Here is a 12821-nt window from a genome sequence, read left to right as displayed (position 1 = left end):
TTTACTGGTTTTTTATAAAGCTGATTACAAAGGATACAAATGAAGAGATACATAAGTTGAGGTATGGAGTGTGGAGCGTCCGTGCCCTCTCGGTGTTCACCACCCTCCCAGAACCTCCTCATGCTCAGCTGTCCAGAAGCTCTCTGAACAAGAACCTTTCGGGTTATTATGGAGGCTTCATTACACAGGCACGATTAAGCCATTGGCCTTTGGTGCCTAACCCAACATTTAGCCCCTCTCTCCTCCAAATGAAGAGATGCATAAGGTGAGGAATTGCGAGGAGGGCTGAAAGTTCCATCCCTCTAATCCTGCCTTGGTCTTTTTGGTGACCAGCCCCCATCCTGAAGTTAGGTAGGGGCTGCCAGCCATGGGTCAACTCATGAGCAAACAAAAAGACTTTGGAGTTCCCAAGGATTTTAGGAGTTGTATGTTAGGAGGCCGGAATAAGACTCTCTCCAGATAGATAGATAGATAGATAGATAGATAGATAGATAGATAGATAGATAGGACAGATAGGATAGATAGATAGATATAATTTTTTTTTTTTTGAGATGGTCTCACTCTGCCTCCAGCTGGAGTGCAGCTGCCAGATCTCAGCTCACTGCAAGTCTTCACTTCCGGTTCACGCCTATTCTCCTGCCTCAGCCTCCCCGAGTAGCTGGGACTACAGGCTCTCACACCCCTGGCTAGTTTTTTGTATTTTTAGTAGAGACGGGTTTCACCAGAAAGCACAGGATGGTCTGATCTCTCCTGGACCTCGGGTGGTCCAATCTGCCTCGCTCTCCAAAGTGCTGGGATTACAGGCTTGAGCCACCGCGCCTGGCCGATATAATTTTTTTTAGATGGAGTCTTGCTCTGTCACCCAGGCTGGAGTGTAGTGGCACAATCTCAGCTCACTGCACCCCTCTGTGTCCCAGGTTCAAGCGATTCTCCTGCCTCAGCCTCCCGAGTAGCTGAGACTAAAGGCACCTACCACCACGCCTGGCTAATTTTTGTATTTTTAGTAGAGATGGTGGGGTTCACCATGTTGGCCAGGCTGGTCTCAAACTCCTGGCCTCAAGTGATCCACCTGCCTCTCTCGGCTTCCCAAAGTGCCACTACACCCGGCCCAAATATATATTTTACAATATTATACTAGGCCTCTTCTCTTCACTAGAGAGGCTCCCCTACCCTGAGCACCTAGGGACCAGGCCTGTGCTGGTCCTTCATGCTCCCTACCACAGCCTCCTGAGGTGGGAATTAGCACGCTGGGACAAATGGAACTCCAAGATTAAGTAAACCCAAACCATTTGTCTCCACCTTGTCTTTCTGCCAATGATCTTTTGGACTCACACGTAAGTTGCTCCATGTCCCTGTTAAAAGTAATTTTGAAGCCAATCACAAAAGGCCACATATAGCATGATTCCATGGGTATGAAATGTCCAAAACAGGCAAATAGATAGAGACAAAAAGTAGATGAGTCGTTGCCTATAGCTGGGGGATGGTTGAGGGATGGGTGACCTAAAGGGTACAGGGTTTCTTTTTGAAGTGATGACAATGTTCTAAAATTGATTATGAAGATGAATAGGCAACTTTGTGACTGTCCTAAAAAACACTGAATTGTGTACTTTAGATGGGTGAATTGTAAATTATATGTCAATAAGGCTGTTAGAAGAAAAACCCATGATTTTGGCAGATTTTGACCCATAAGATGATCTGCCATTTGCCATATTACATGTGGATATACGTGATGTCTCTGTGTCCACTCAGGTGGGAAAGTCCTGAGAGACCCATCTGGGATCTCACCTGCCCACTCCAGCTGTGAGCATGAAAGGGAAATGAGCTATTTGGGTTGTCAAGAATGTGACAGGAAGGAATCAGCAGAGGCTCTAGGTGGAGGAAGGAAGCCTTGCACCACACCTTGCACCGCAGCCCAGATTTAGGCTCCCAGAGCTATAGGCTCACACTGGGCTGGTAGTGAAATGGTGGTGCTGTAAGGCCTCCATTTCCATAGAGAAGTCAACAGAAGATCTCTTAAAGTTGTACCTCCTCCTCTCTCAGGAGGGTGCCAGGGCCTCTGGGCACCCCCTCAGATGGGTGTCTAAGATATTAATTACCGCCGGGCTGTAATTCAAGCCTGTAATCCCAGCACTTTGGGAGGCCGCAGACGGGCGGATCACAAGGTCAGGAGATCGAGACCATCCTGCCAACACGGGGAAACCTCGGCCTCTACTAAAAATACAAAAACTAGCCGGGCGCAGTATGGCTTCAGTCCCAGCTACTCAGAAGGCTGGAGGCAGGAGAATTACGGAACCTCGGCATGGAGCTTGCAGTGAGCTGAGATCCGGCCACTGCACTCCAGCCTGGGCGGCAGAGCGAGACTCCGTCTCAAAAAAAAAAAAAAAAAAAAAAAAGATATTAATTATCTTTGCTGTGTGGGCCTGGGATGGCCACAGCTCTTGGGCTGGTAAGCTCAGGCCACTAGCAACCTATCCAGGGCTTTGAATTTCCTACAGTGAGCCATGTAATGCTGAGAGGTGAAAACGGATGGCTGACATGGTTGCCTTGCCCAGTGGTTCTCAAAGGGTGTTCCTAGGACCAGCAATATCAGCATCACTTGGGAACTGTTCAGGAATACAAATGCTCAAGCCATCCCAGACCTATCGAATTGGAAACTCCAGGGGTAGGGCCCAGGAATCTGTGTTGTAACAAGCCATCCAGGGGAGTCTGAGGGACATGAAAGTTTGAGAACCATGATATAGAATCTGAGGTCCCTGAGGCAGAGGGACACATGCTGGTTCTGGATTGCATCTCCAGCACTAGCGATGTCTGCTATAAGAGGCAGTCATGAAGATTTTGTCGAATAAGTGAACGAATTAATGGTTTAGCTTATTTGTCAAGGACTACTTCTCTCTAACCAGCTGCCAACAAGAACATTTGCAAGCTGATAAAAAGAGAAGGGTGTGAGTATATCTGATCATTCACTCCAGCTTCTTGTTGGCTCCATTTAATCTCTGAATTATTAAGCAGGACTCATGGCCCATTTCACGTTTTCTTTTTAGAGATGAGGCCCTGGCTCTTTGACAATTTGTTTTTTTCTAACCTCCAGAAACAAAAGCACTTGCCATTTGATTTCAGAATGAAGTTCTCCCACTATGTCATTCTGGCCCTGGAAGGAAAAGGAGGATACAGCTAGAAGGATGTTTTTGCATTTTCAAGTTCAAATGTACTTAAATTATTAAACATCTGGCTCTCAGGAGAACCAAGAAATACAGGCCAAGCACTTCTTAGAAATCCTGGGGAATGGACAGGTTACGCATAGCAAATAGTAGGCCCATTTCCCATTCAGTCAGCCAGTGGCCAGAGGCTGGGTGAAGCTTGGTGCCTTCTCTCTTTGGTTTTGGATTATGGGCTGACTTTCAGATTCTCTGAAACTGCCACCTCCCTCAAATTCCCCAAAGCCAGGATTCCTTTGGGCTCACACCTCCCAAAACCAGCTGCTCTGTCACCCAATGCGGTGCCCTTTCTCCTGTAACCACATACATTCTAGCTGGTGAGAGACTGGCCCCAGACAGACTGGGCATAGTGCCAGGACATTGAGGCGTCCTCTGTTTCAGGAGCTCCTGGCTCCCTGCCACTAGCCCCATCCCTCACGAGGTCACCACACTCAACTGACAGGCACTAATCACCCTCTGAGCCATCTCACCCACAATGGACATCCATCACCCTTTGTCCTTTAGAACCAGACTCCTGCAGCAGTCTAATAGAACAACCAGGCTAAGAAACTAACTGCCCCAGGCTGGGCGCTCTGGCTCACACCTGTAATCCCAGCACTTTTGGGAGGCTGAGGCGGGCAGATTGCTTGAGCTCAGGAGTTCGAGACCAGCATGGTCAACATGGCAAAGCTGGGCACAGCAATATGTGCCTGTAGTCCCAGCTACTTGGGGGACTGAGGTAGGAGGACCGCTGGAGCCCCAGAAGGTGAGGCTGCAGTGAGCTGAGATTGCATCACTGCCTGGGTGACAAAGTGAGGCCCAACAACAACAACAAAAAAGAAAAAGTAACTGCCCCTTGTTTTCTGGGCTGTAGGCTCACAATGAAAAAAATGAACTATCCCTCTCCTCCTACTGGATAGCTAGGCCTCAAGTCCTAGGGCCTCAAGTCCCCTGACCAGAGAGGTGAAGGCTTTATTTTTACGAAGTGAATAAAGATCTGGTGGGATGGCTTGGAAGGAAGCTAGAGAGGGAAGCAGCTGAAGTGGAGGGAAGGATGAGGTGCGTGAGCCATCGGCCCTCTGCAGGCCTCATGACTCAGGGATCTGCACCCCAGGAGTGACACATCCTGAAGGTCAGCGACTGTGGCACCAGAGGCAGTGGCCTGAGAACCTCTGCAAAGAAGTGTCCTAGCTTGGTTTGAAAGAGGAGGAGTCATGAGCATGAATGAGATCACAAGGGCTGTGGACAAATGGCATGAGGAGAAGCAGCCAATGCTGGACTGGAGACGGGGGCTCTTCCCTAAGACAGTGTAAGCCTGGGCATCACATGCACACCTTGGGCTGAGTGGATGGAGAGGAGGGAGGAAATCCTAAATAATGACAGAGACTGATTTCCCACTAACCCTAGTAGGGGAGCAGATTAATTTGATTTGTCATTCCTCACACTTTGGGATTCTGAAGAATATTTCACCTCTCCAGTAGATTGTAAACTCCTAGAGACAAGGGACAGGTCTTTCACTTTTTACAGAATAGCCCCTCCCTGGCACTTAACAGTGACAGGCACATCGTGGGCGATGGATTGACTCGGAGTGTATTATCATTTCTACATGGTAATTTTCTTCTCCTCATTCTCCTCCTCCTCTTCTACCGTTCATCTTCTTGCTATTCCTATCCCTACTCCTCTTCCTCTTCTACTTCTATTGCTTTTTAAATTAACTTTTTCAGGTATAATTTGCGTACAATGGAATGTATCTTTTTACTGTGCAGTTCTATTACTTTTTAGACACTCACTCCATCACAGAACCCCCATCACAATCAAGTTAGAGAACATTTCCATCACCCACTGAGTTCCCTTGACTGTCTCCTTGCAGTCAATTCCTTCTCCCACCCCAAGCCTCTGGCAATTTCATGTCAATAGACTCACACAGCATGTACTCTTTTCTGTATGGTTTTCTTTGCTTAGCATGATGTTTTTGAGAAGTATCTATGTTCCTGCATGCATCAGCAGTTTGTTCATTTTTATTATTGAGTAGTAGCCCCTGTATTGAAACTGCCTTTGCAAAGACTATGACAGTGAGAGAAATATAACACAGCTGATTCCATCTTGCTTTTAGCCTTGCAGGTTGGCATCTTTGCTCATTCCTGTGCACAGGCCAAACTAACCGTGGGAAGAATTTAGTTTACAGTTTAACTTGGAAACAAAGATGATAATAGTCCCTCCCTAAAACTAACCTCTGCCCCCTTGCTCAGGGACCAAAAACTAATGAAAAGCCATGAGATTAGGATTATGGGAGAAGATATGAACTCTGCTAAAATATAGGTATAATCCCTTCCCTCCCCTTCCTCTTCCTCTTCCCCGCCTCCACCTCTCCCTTCCACTCCCCTTCCCTTCCCTTCCTTTCTTTTTTGAAACCAGATGTCAGTCTGTCACCCAAGCTGAAGTGCAGTGGTGCCATCACAACTCACTGCAGCCTCAACCTCCCAGACTTAAGTGATCCTCCTATCTCAGCCTCCTGAGTAGCTGGGAATACAGGTGTGCACCACCACACCCAGCTAATTTTTGTATTTTATGTAGAGGTGGCATCCCATCATGTTGCCCAGGTTGGTCGTGAACTCCTGTGCTCAAGCAATCCTCCCACCTCAGCCTCCCAGACTGCTGGGATTATAGGCATGAGCTATTGTGCCCAGTTATAGGTATAGTTTCTATAACTCCTTACTGCTCAGGAGTCACATGGCCAGAAGTCACAAGATTTGTGACTTCTTCATTTGCTCCAATAGATAACATCACTATTGTAGAACCTAAGATTGGTCTTCTGAGATGTTTTTCAGACTTTTCCATTCTGGAACCCAACTGATCCCACCTGGACTTGTGACTCATGACTCAACTGGTCCTGTGGCCCCCCACCCAGAGGCAGACTCAGTACACAAGGACTGTTTTCCATACCCCTATGATAGCATCCTCAACCAATCAGCAGCACTCATTCCCTAGTCCCTCACCCACCAAACTATTCTTTAAAAACCCTAACTTCTAAGCCCTTGGGGAGACTGATTTGAGAGATAACACCAGTCCTTCCACTAGGTGGTCTTGCATTAATTAAATCCTTTCTCTACTACAATACTATGGTCTCAGTGAATTGGTTTTGTCTGTGCAGTGGGCAGGAAGAACTTGTCAGGCAATTACAGTATGACTATACCATAGTTTGTTTATTCATTCCTCTGTTGATAGACATTTGGGTCATTTTCAAATTGGGGCCACTATAAATAATGCCATGAACATTCATGCATAAGTCTTTTCATGGGCATATGTTTCATTTCTCTTGGGTAAATACCTAGAAGTGCTGGTTCCATGGTAAGTATATATTTAACTTAACTTTCTGAGAAACTGCCAAACTATTTTCCAAAGTGGTTATACATTTTGCATTTCTACCAGCAATGTATGAGGGTTCCAGTTGTTCCACATCCTTACCAGCAAGATTGACAGTTGGTTCTGTCAATCTTTTAATTTTAGTCATTCTAGTGGTTAGGTAGTGGTATTGTATTGTGGTTTTAATGTGCTTTCTTCTAATAAATAATGATGTTGAGCACCTTTTAGTATGTTTATTGATATATTTTCTTTTTTTTGAGATGGAGTTTCACTCTTGTTACCCAGGCTGGAGTATAGTTGTGCAATCTCAGCTCACTGCAACCTCTGCCTCCCAGGCTCAACCGATTCTCTTGCCTCAGCCTCCTGAGTAGCTGGAATTACAGGCATGCACCACTATGCTCGGCTAATTTTTGTATTTTTAGTAGAGATGGACTTTCGCCATGTTGGATAGGCTGGTCTCAAACTCCTGATCTCAGGTGATCCAGCCACCTCAGCCTCCCAAAGTGCTGGGATTACAGGCATGAGCCACCACACCTGGCCTTAGGTATTCATATATTTTATTTTGTGAAGTCTGGTCAAATCTTTTGCACACATACATACATACAAAACACACACATTTAAATGAAACAAGGTCTCACTATATTGCTGAAGCTGAACTTGAACTACTGGGCTCAAGCAATCCTCCCAACTCAGCCTCCCAAGTAGCTGGGACTATCGGCATGTACCACCATACCTGGCTCTATCCTGGTTCTTTTATTTGTTCTTACACAAGCAACTCTTGCTGTTGCATTCAAATAAGAAATGCAGAAAAACAGGCCGGGTGCGGTGGCTCAAGCCTGTAATTCCAGCACTTTGGGAGGCCGAGACGGGCGGATCACGAGGTCAGGAGATCGAGACCATCCTGGCTAACACGGTGAAACTCCATCTCTACTAAAAAATACAAAAAAAAAATAGCCTGGCGAGGTGGCGGGCGCCTGTAGTCCCAGCTACTCGGGAGGCTGAGGCAGGAGAATGGCATAAACCCGGGAGGTGGAGCTTGCAGTGAGCTGAGATACAGCCACTGCACTCTAGCCTCGGCGACAGAGCAAGACTCTGTCTCGGAAAAAAAAAAAAAAGAAATGCAGAAAAACAAAATGGAAACAATCAAAATCCTACCAACTGACCAACTGGCAAAGGATTTTGACATTTCTCCAAAGAAGATAAATGACCAATAAGGATATGAGAAGATGCTCATTGTCAGTCATGAGGGAAATGCAAATCAAAATGACAGTGAGATGTCACGTTACATCTTCCATTAACAGGGTTGCTACTATAAAAATACAGAAAATGGCAAGTGTTGGCAATGACGGAACACTTGTAAAATGGTACAATGTAAAATGGTACAACTACTGTGGAGAACAGTTTGAGGATTAGACAAAAAATTAAACACAGAATTACTATATGATCCTGCAATTCCACTCCTAAGTATAAACCCAAAAGAACTGAAATATATGTTCACATAAAAATTGTATTCAAATGTTTATAGGAGCATTATTCATGATAGCCAAAAAGTACACACAACTCAAATGTCCATCATCTGATGAATGACTAAACAAAATATGGCAATGTAACATTATTTGGCAATAGAAAGGAATAAAGTACTAACATGCTACAATGTGGATGAGACTTGAAGACATTATGCTAAAAGAACTCAGACATGAAAGGTCACATATTATATGATTCCATTTACATGAAGTGTCCAGAATAGGCAAATCTATAGAGACAGCATGTAGGTTAGTGGTTTCCAAGGATTTGGGAGAGAAGTGACTACTAATGGATATGGGGTTTCTTTTTCAGGTTATGAAAATGTTCTTTCATGATGAAAATGGAATGAGATAGTGATGATCGTTGCACAACTCTGTGAATATACTAAAAACCACTGAATTGTATACATTAAAGTGGTGAAGTTTATGTTATATATCAACTAAAAGCACATCCTATCCACTGACCAATCATAAGCAATTAATACGAAGATAGACATTGTCTTCCATGTTGCTATAACAGAATATGACAGACTGGGTAATTTATAATGAACAGAAATTTATTGGCTCACAGTTCTGGAGGCTGGCAAATCCACGATTGACGGGCTGGCATCTGGTGAGAGTTTTCCTGCTGCATCATCCTATAGTGGAAGGTGAGAGAGTTAGAAAGAGACAAAAAGGGATTGAACTCGTCCTTCTATAGGGAATCCACTCCAATAATAATGAACCCACTCCTGTGGTAATAGCATAAATCCATTCATGAGGACAGAACCTTCATGACCTAAACACCTTTTGAAGATCCCACCCTTTGACACCTCTACATTAGGGATTAAATTTCTAACACATGAACTTTGGGGGATACATTCAAACCATAGCAGATATATTTCCAGGTCCATATTAAACAAATATGTACTTTTAGGTATATACTATTCATATTATTTGTTAGCCTGCATTGTCACATTTTTTGAATATCAACCCATGTCAATAATTACATATCTATATCATCTACATTTATGGCTATATTATTCAGTTATATAGTTAAAGCAATTATTTAGCCAATTTATCATTGTTAGATGTTTAGGCTATTTCTAATTTTCTGGTATTAATCAACAGCACCCTTGAATATTCCTTTTGGTTTACTTTTCTAATTATTCCCTTAAGATACGTTTCAAGAAAGAAGACTGCTGGATTTTTAAGATATTAAGAAATTGTCAAATTGGCCCCCAGAAGTATGTGTGATTTACCTGCCCACTCAGAAGAGTGAGGGAATGCAAGCCCCCAAATCATCTTCAACACTGGACATTTTAACTCATTTTCATCTTTGCTTCTTTATAGGTGGAAAAGTGGAACCACATTCCTGTTTGACTTGACAGCTTTTCCTGCCTGCCTTTTTCTTCCTCACCAAGATAATTGGCTGCCGTGTTGTCCCACTTTGTTTTCAAGAGCCCCCAGCCTTCCTGAGCCACCTTCTCTTTGGAGGGAGATCTGTATTTACCAAACATCTGTGTATTTATTGAATATCTGATTTATTTTATTGTATATTGAATACTTCTATATTTATTTTAAATGATTAAATATCTGTATTGTTGTGCCCGAATTTACTCTTCACAATACCCTAGGAGGTAGGTATGATACCCTTTGTACAGATAAGAAAACTGTCTCAGAGATTGTTGAAGCTATAAGTGGCAGAACCAGAGTTGAAATCCAAGGCTGCCTCATTCTAAAGTCCCCAGTCTTTCCATTCAGACATGGGATCATGGCTATGGCTATTTATCTTTTTCCTGACCTTTTTTGAAATCATCCTTCCTAAAGTCTAGTGTGTAGTGACTATAAACATTTTACATGTTTTTCCCTAGATATTACACATGAGCTCACTCCTCCTTCTCAGCCAGAATTCAGTTTCAAGCAACAATTCCCTTGATGCTCCCAACATCTAAGAGGGCATTGAGACCCCAAACACAGATGTCCAGTCCCTGAAACAAGTCCATCCAGACAAGTGAGCTTTGCCTCCCAAGACAACCTGGATGACTGTCATTGGAAACCAGCTTTAGCCAAGTGCACAATCAGAGTTGAAGGTGTCATAGAAACCGAGCACACAGAATCCACAGAAAAACAATGAGATTTCTTTTAACAGTGAGTTTTCATCTAAATGGTGCCCAAAAAATGTTGGTTTTTCTGGCACAGTTGACAATCTTCCAGAGCAACTCAATTCAAGATCAATGTGTGAGTAGTAAGAATTTGGCTCCTAAGACTAGAATTCTTGCAAGTGAAATGAGAGCTGTGATGGCCAGTTTTCAAAGCTATTGCAGAGTAGAGGACTAAGCAGGTATAAGAGAGGTAGATTCTGGTGTGATGAACAATGTGTTCTCCTATCACAGGTTAACTTGATCTTCCAACAACATGTTAAGCCAACCTGTGTAGGTATTTTAGTCCTACTTTGTAGGTTAAGAAATTGAGGGTTAGGCCGGGCGTGGTGGCTCACGCCTGTAATCCCAGTACTTTGAGAGGCCATGGCGGGCAGATCACCTGAGGTCAAGAGTTCAAGACCAGCCTGGCCAACATGATGAAATCCCATCTCTACTAAAAATGCAAAACTAGCCAGGCATAGTGGTGTGCTCCTATAGTCCCAGCCACTTTGGAGGCTGAGGCAGGAAACTCGCTTGAGCCTAGGAGGCAGAAGTTGCAATGAGCCAAGATCGCACCATTGCACTCCAGTCTGGGCAACAAGAGTAAAACTCCTCTGTCTCAAAAAGAAAAGAAAAGAGAAGGGAAGGGAGGGGAGGGGAGGGGAAGGGAAGGGAAGGGAGGGGAAGGGAGGGGAAGGGAAGGGAAGGGAAAGGAAGGGAAGGGAAGGGAAGGGAAGGGAAATTGAGAGTTAAAGCTAAAAGTGGCTTGAGATCTCCCTGCTAGTAAGAAGTAGAGCCCAGTTAAAAGTAGCCTGAAGGCCAGACGTAGTGGCTCACACCTATAATCCTAACACTTTGGGAGGCTGAGGCAGGCAGATCATGAGGTCAGGAGATCAAGACCATCCTGGTTAACAAGGTGAAACCCCATCTCTACTAAAAATACAAAAAATTAGCCAGGCATGGTGGCAGGTGCCTGTAATCCCAGCTACTTGGGAGGCTGAGACAGGAGAATGGCGTGAACCCGGGAGGCGGAGCTTGCAGTGAGCTGAGATCGTGCCACTGCACTCCAGCCTAGGTGACAGAGCGAGACTCCGTCTCAGAAAAAAAAAAAGAAAGAAAAACTAGCTTGAAATCTCCCTGCTAGTAAGAAGTAGAGCCCAGATCTCAGATCTTCCACCAACCTGGGCCTTGGCTATAGTCTCCAAGCCTGTTCTCTTCATTAACTCACTTCCTGGCCCTGGGGCCTTTAAGTTTGGAACCCTCTTCTACGAGGTCTCTTCTTAGCACATTTCACCTTGTTCTGATTATCTATTGCTGCAGAATAAACCACCCCAAGCTTAGCAACATAAAACAGTCATTTTATTATGCTCCCAGATTCTGCAAGTTTGGCATTTGAACAGGGCACTCTTGGGTATCTTTTCCCTGCACCATAGTGCCTGGGGCCTCAGCTAGAAAGATGCAAAGAGGTAGGGGCGAATCCAAAGGCTGGGTGCTGAAATCATCAAGAACTGCACTGTCTAGTACAGTAGCCACTAGTCACATGTGGCTATTTAAATGTGAGTTAAAGTTAAATACTATTTAAAATTTAGTTACTAGGTGGCACTGATCACATTTTAAGGCTTGCTAGTCACATGTGTCTACCATATTGGACAGTACAGACACTAAACATTTCCATCACTGTAAAAAGTTCTTTTGGAAAGCCTGCTCTGGAGGTTTCCTCACTCAAATGCCTGGCGCCTGGGCTGGCATAACTCGAAGGCTGGACTCAGCTGAGATGAGATCTTTGACTGGTTTCGGCTTCTCATACCATGGCTGCTAGAGAGAGTGTCCTAAGAGAAGCATCAGGAGAGTGAGAGTTCTAACAGATCAAAGCGGAAGCTCAAGGCTTCTTGTAATCCACCCTGGAGTCATGTGCATCCCTTCTGCCACATTCTATTGGTTACATGCCAGTAGGATTGCCAGATAAAATACAAATATTGCATGAGTATATTAGGCTGTACTTGCATTCCTACAAAGAAATACAAAGAAAAGAGGTTTAACTGGCTTATGGTTCTGCAAGCTTTATAGGAAACATGGTGCCAGTATCTGCTCAGCATCTGAGGAGGCCTCAGGAAGCTTTTACTCATGGTAGAAGATGAAGCAGGAGCAGACACTTCACATGGTAAAAGCAGGAGCAAGAGAGAGTGGGAGGGGAGGTGCCACACACTTTTAAATGATCAGATGTGTCAAGAACTCACTCACTATCTTGAAAATAGTACCAAGCCATGAGGGATTCATCCTCATGACCCAAATACCTCCCGTAAGGCCCCACCTCCAGCACTGCAGACTACAATTCATCATGAGATTTGAGCAGGGACAGACATCCAAAATATATCATTCTACCCCAGCCCCTCCCAAATCTTGTGTCCTCACATTGTAAAATACAATCATGCCTTCCCAATAGTTCCCCAAAGTCTTAACTCATTCTAGCACTAACTCAAAAGTCCAAAGTCCAAATTCTCATCTGAGAAAAGGCAAGTCCCTTCCATCTATGAACCTGTAAAATTAAAAACAAGTTATTTACTTCTAAGATACAATGGGGGCATAGGTAATGTGTAAATGCTCCCTTTCCAAAAGGG

Source organism: Papio anubis, chromosome 14, assembly GCF_008728515.1.
Source record: "Papio anubis isolate 15944 chromosome 14, Panubis1.0, whole genome shotgun sequence".
Classification (NCBI taxonomy): Eukaryota; Metazoa; Chordata; class Mammalia; order Primates; family Cercopithecidae; genus Papio; species Papio anubis.
The sequence above is the reverse complement of the archived record's forward strand: the minus strand, read 5'-3'. Positions refer to the sequence as shown.